Source organism: Cebus imitator, unplaced genomic scaffold (genome assembly GCF_001604975.1).
Source record: "Cebus imitator isolate Cc_AM_T3 unplaced genomic scaffold, Cebus_imitator-1.0 Scaffold1064, whole genome shotgun sequence".
NCBI lineage: Eukaryota > Metazoa > Chordata > Mammalia > Primates > Cebidae > Cebus > Cebus imitator.
In genome coordinates, this window is record NW_016108379.1 from 53,016 (window position 1) to 58,544 (window position 5,529).

General features: G+C 39.5%; 1 non-coding gene across 1 annotated transcript; it reads right to left on the reverse strand.

The window, feature by feature from the left end:
• Positions 1 to 1,636: 1,636 nt before the first annotated feature.
• On the reverse strand, positions 1,637 to 1,744 carry LOC119469937. The gene has a single exon (XR_005198798.1). It is a non-coding gene; the product is annotated as a U6 spliceosomal RNA (small nuclear RNA).
• Positions 1,745 to 5,529: the final 3,785 nt, after the last annotated feature.

Here is a 5,529-nt window from a genome sequence, read left to right on the forward strand (position 1 = left end):
GGTTAGAGGCAGAAGAGGAAAAGATCTTAGTAGTGGTTGTGGCCAGGGGTCATTTGCTTGACTCCTTGGGGCTCTAACCCAGAGAGATGTGGGTCAGCAATTGCTCAGTGCAGTCAACCCAAGATAAAGGGTTTGTGCTATGGGTTCAAGCCACGGGTTCCCTGTCTGGTAACAAGCCATGGGAAGTGTATGGGACCCATGGGAGCTGGACTGACCTCATCCCCTTAGGTCAACTGCAGCTTGTTGGAGGTATGAATAAAGTACTTAGGATCTCCACTTCTTCATTAGTCTGAGGGTGGCAAGGGCAGTTCCCTTGGGAGCTTTGTTAAGGGAGGTATATACCTATTGCTGGCCCAAAGACACCTGTAGGAAGTGGCTAGAGACCCTGGTTGGGAGGTCCTTCCCAGTGAGGAGGAATGGGATCAGGATCCATTTTAAAATGCAGTCTGGCCACATTTTTGTAAAGCAGCTGTGCTGTGCTGGGGGTCCACTTCAGTGCTCAGTCACCCCAGTCACTCCAAAGCCCAAAGGCTGAAACTGCTAAGTCACCCAAACAGCGAAGATGGTGGCCTGTCCCTCCCTCTGGGAGTACCATCCAGGGGTAATTCAGATCTCTGTTAGTTGGAGTGCTTAGCCAGGGTGGCTCAAGGCCCCAATTGGGAGGTCCTGTCCAGTGAGAGGGAACAGGATTGGGCACCTGCTTAAAGCAGCAGTCTGGCCATGTTTTGGTAGAGCAGCTGTACTGTTCTGGGGGATCCCTTCTGCTCTAGGTGAGCTCAGACTCTCCAAAGCCTGAAGACTGGAATGGCTAAGGCACCTGAACAGCAAAGACGGTGGCCCACCCCAACTCCAGGGAGCTCCTTCTTAGGGAAGTGCAATGCCGCTACTGGTAGCTGACTGAAATTCCAAGCCAGTGGGTCTTATCTTGTGAGGTGCTGTGGAAGTGGGGCCTGTGAGCTGTTGCTGCTTGGCCCCTTGGATTCATCCTCTTTCTTAGAGGTATGCACAGGAGTCTAACCTCCCACTTTGCCAGAGCTGCAGCTACTTTTGCTAGAAAGCCCCATATCTAAGGCCTCAGAGTCTCCATACGTGCCTGAGCAGCTGCTCTGGCAAGACTCCACATAGTTTTGTCTGTCAGACTGAAGACTGAAGGCCCTGTTGGAGTGGGTTCACAAGGAGACCTCTTGACCTGTAAGTTGCAAAGATCTGTGGGAAAAGCATGGTTTCCTAGGGCTGCTTATGTATTCACTGCTTCCGGGGGCAGGGGAGAATCCCATGGCTCCATGTTTTTCCTAGGCGGGCCGTTTGTCTTGTCTTGCTTTTCCTTGTTCTCTGTGGGTCAGGCTGTTTCCTTGATTAATCCCAATGCAAGTACCTGAATGTTTCAGTCGAAGTTGTTGTATTTATTCACCTCTTCTCTTTCTCTCCACAAGAACCATGTACACTGTCTGCTTCTTTTCAGCCATTTTGGCCACTTCTTTTTTTTTTTTTTTCAGCATCTATTTTTATTTTTGGACTATTTATTATATTATTTTTCACTATGGGGTACTTAGAAACTACACAGAATGTTTTGCCAAACTTTGTATTAAAATTCTTTAGTTTTTTAATTTTTTAAATAATAATTTTATTTAATATAAAAAATATAGAACAGTTTACAAATTTGTATGTTATCCTTGTGCAAAGGGCCATGATAATATTCTCTGTATTGTTCCAATTTTAGTATATGTGCTTCTGAAGCAAGCACTGTTTTCGTTTGTGTGTATGTGTGTGTGTGCATTTATAGTAGGTATATATATTTGTGGGTTGCATGAGATGTTTTGATAGAGGCAAGCAATGTGAAATAATCACATCATGGAGAATGGGGTATCCATTCTCAAGCATTTTTCCTTAGTGTTACAAACAATCCAGTTAAAGTTTTTTAGTTATTTAAAAATGTACAATTTATTATTGACTGTAGGTACCCTGTTGTGATATCAAATAGTAGGTCTTAATCATTCTTTCTATTTTGTTAAACCCATTAGCCATCCCAACCTCCCCTCTTCCCCCATGTCCCCTTCCAAGCCTCTGGTAACCTTTCTACTACTGCTCTATGTCCACAAGTTCAATTGTTTTGATTTTTACATCCCACAAGTAAGTGAGAACATGCTATGTTTATGCCTGGCTTATTTCATGTAACATAATGACCTCCAGTTCCATCCATGTTGCTGCAAATGAAAATGACAGGATCTCATTGTTTTTAATGGCTGAATAGTACTTTACTACGTATATGTACCACATTTTTAAAATTCATTCATCTGTTAATGGGCACTTAGGTTGCTCCCAAATCTTAGTTATTGTAAGTCGTGCTGGAATAAACATAGGAGTGCAGATATCTCTTTGATATACTTTCTTTTGAGTATGTACCCAGGAATGGGAATGCTGGATCATGTGGTAGCTCTATGTTTATTTTTGTGAGGAACCTCAAAACTGTTCTTCATAATGATTGTACTAATTTACATTCCTACCAACAGTGTACGAGGTTCTCTTTTCTCCACATCCTCAACAGCATTTGTTATTGTCTGTCTTTGGGATAAAGGCCATGTTTAACTGGGGTAAAATGAGATCTCATTATAGTTTTTCTGATGATCAGTGATGTTGATAATGATCAGTGATGTTGATGATCAGTGATGCTGAACATCTTTTCTTATACTGGTTTGCCATTAGTATGTCTTTTTCTTGAGAAAGTTCTATTAAGATCTTTTTCCCATTTTTAAATTGGATTATTAGATTTTTTTTTCCTGTAGAGTTGTTTGAGCTCCTTATATATTCTGGTTATTAATCCCTTGTCAGATAGGTGGTTTGAAAATATTTTCTCAAATTCTGTGGGTTGTCCCTTCATTTTGTTGATAGTTTCCTTTGCTTTGCAGAAGCTTTTTAACTTGATGTGATCTCATTTGTCCATTTTTGCTTTGATTGCCTGTGCTTGCGGGGTATGCCTCAAGAAATTGTTGCCCAAACCATTGTCCTAGAGGTTTTCCCCAATATTTTCTTGTAGTAATTTCATAGTTTGAGGTCTTAGATATAAGTCTTTAACCTGTTTTGATATTATTTTTGAATATATTGAGACATAGGGGCCTAGTTTCATTCTTCTGCATATCTATATCCAGTTTTCCCAGCACCATTTAGTGAAGAGACTGTCTTTTCCCCAGTGTATGTTCTTGGCACCTTTGTCAAAAATAACTTCACTGTAGGTGTCACAATTTGTTTTTGGATTTTTTATTCTGTTCTATCATTCTATGTGTCTGTTTTTACAGCAGTGTCATACCATTTTAGTTACTATAGCTTTGTAGTATAATTTGAAGTCAGGTAATGTAATTCCTCCAGTTTCGTTATTTTTGGTTAGGATAGCATTGGCTATTCTGTGGTTCCACATAAATTTAAAGTTATTTTTTCTACTTTCTTAATTTTTTTTTTTTTTTTTGAGACAGGGTCTTGCTCTGTCACCCAAGCTGGTGTTCAGTGGTGCGATCATGGCTCACTGCAACCTATGCTCCCAGGCTCAAGCCATCCTCCCACCTCAGCCTCTTGAGTAGCTGAGACTACAGGTGCATGCCACCACACCTGGCTTATTTTTGTATTTTTTTGTAGAGACAGGGTTTTGCCATGTTTCCCCGGCTGGTCTGAAACTTCTGAGCTCAAGCAATTCACCCACTTTGACTTCCCAAAGTGCTGGCATTACAGACACGAGCCCTTGCACCCTGCCTTGTGTGTGTGTGTGTGTGTGAAGAATCTTCACAGATGATAAAAATATAAATTCCGTATAAATTTTATGATTGTTTTTTCTATTTTGATGAAGGTTCTATTGGTATTTTGATAGGGATTACATTGAGTCTGGAGATTCCTTTGAGTGCTATGCACATTTTAACCATATTGATTCTTTCAATACATAAACATACAATAGTTTTCATTTTTTTGATGTCCTCATCAATTTATTTTATCAGTGCTTTATAGTTTTCATTATAGACATCTTATATTTCTTTGGTTAAATTAATTCATAGGTAGTTAAATTTTTGTGGCTAAAGCAAATAAGGTTACTTGTAAAATTTCTTTTTCAGATTGTTCACTGTTGGCATATAGAAATGCTACCAAGTTTGGATGTTGATTTTGTATTCTGCAACTTTACTGAATTTGTGTATCAGTTCCAATAGCTTTATTGTGGAGTCTTTAGGTTTTTCCAAATATAAAATTATATCATCTGTAAACAAGGATAATTTGACTTCTTCCTTTCCAATTCGGATGCCCTTTCTTTCCTTCTCTCATCTCATTGCTCTAGCTAGGACTTCCTGTACTATGTTGAATAACAATGGTGATAAAATGGGCATCCTTGTCATATTCTAGACCTTGGAGGAAAAGCTTTCTGATTTTTCCCATTCAGTATGCTACTACCGGTGAGTCTGTCATATATGGCTTTTATTATGTTGAGGTATGTTCCTTCTATACTTAGTTTTTTGAGTTTTTGTCATGAAGGGATGTTTTATTTTATCAAATGCTTTTTTTAGCATCGATTGAAATGGTCACATGGTTTTCATCCTTCATTCTGCTGATCTGATGTATCACATTGATTTGCATGTATTAGACTGTCCTTGCATCCCTTACATAAATCCCTCTTGGTCACGATGAATGATTTTTCTAATGTACTGTTGAATTATGTTTGCTAGTATTTCGTTGAGGATTTTTGCATCAATACTTATCAGAGTTATTTTCCAGTAGTTATAGTTTTCTTTTCTTTTTTTTTTTTTAAATGTATATTTAGCTGTTTTTGGTATCAGGGTAATACTGGCATCATAGAAAGAGTCTGGAAGTATTCCCTTCTCCTCTACTTTTCAGAATAGTTTGAATAGGATTGGTATTAGTTCTTCCTTAAATGTTTGGTAAAATTCAGCAGTGACACCATTGAGTCCCAGGCTTTTCTTTACTGGGAGACTTTTTATTACAGCTTCAGTTTCATTACTTGTTATTGTTCTGGACAGGTTTTGGGTGTCTTCATGGTTCCCTGTGTGTGTGTGTGTGTGTGTGTGTGTGTGTGTGTGTGTGTGTGTGTGAGAGAATCTTGCTCTGTTGCCCAGGCAGGAGTGCAATGGCGTGGTCCCAAGTCACTGCAACCTCTGCCTCCCAGGCTCAAGCAATTCTTGTGCCTCAGTCATCCAAGTAGCTGGGATTACATGTGCGTGCCACGATGACTGGCTAAATTTTTGTACTTTTAGTAGAAACAGGGTTTTACCATGTTGTCCAGATTGGTCTCAATCTCCTGGCTTCAAGTGATCCAGCCACCCTGGCCTCTCAAAGTACTGGGATTACAGGCGTGAACCACCATGTCTGGCTCATGGTTCAATCTTGCTATGTCACATGTTTTTAGGAATTTTTTCCTTTCTTCTGGATTTTTCAATTTATTGGCATATAGTTGCTTATAGTAGCCACAAATGATCCTTTGAATTTCTGTGGTATCAGTGGTAATGTCTTGTTTTTCACTTCTGATTTTATTTGTATCTT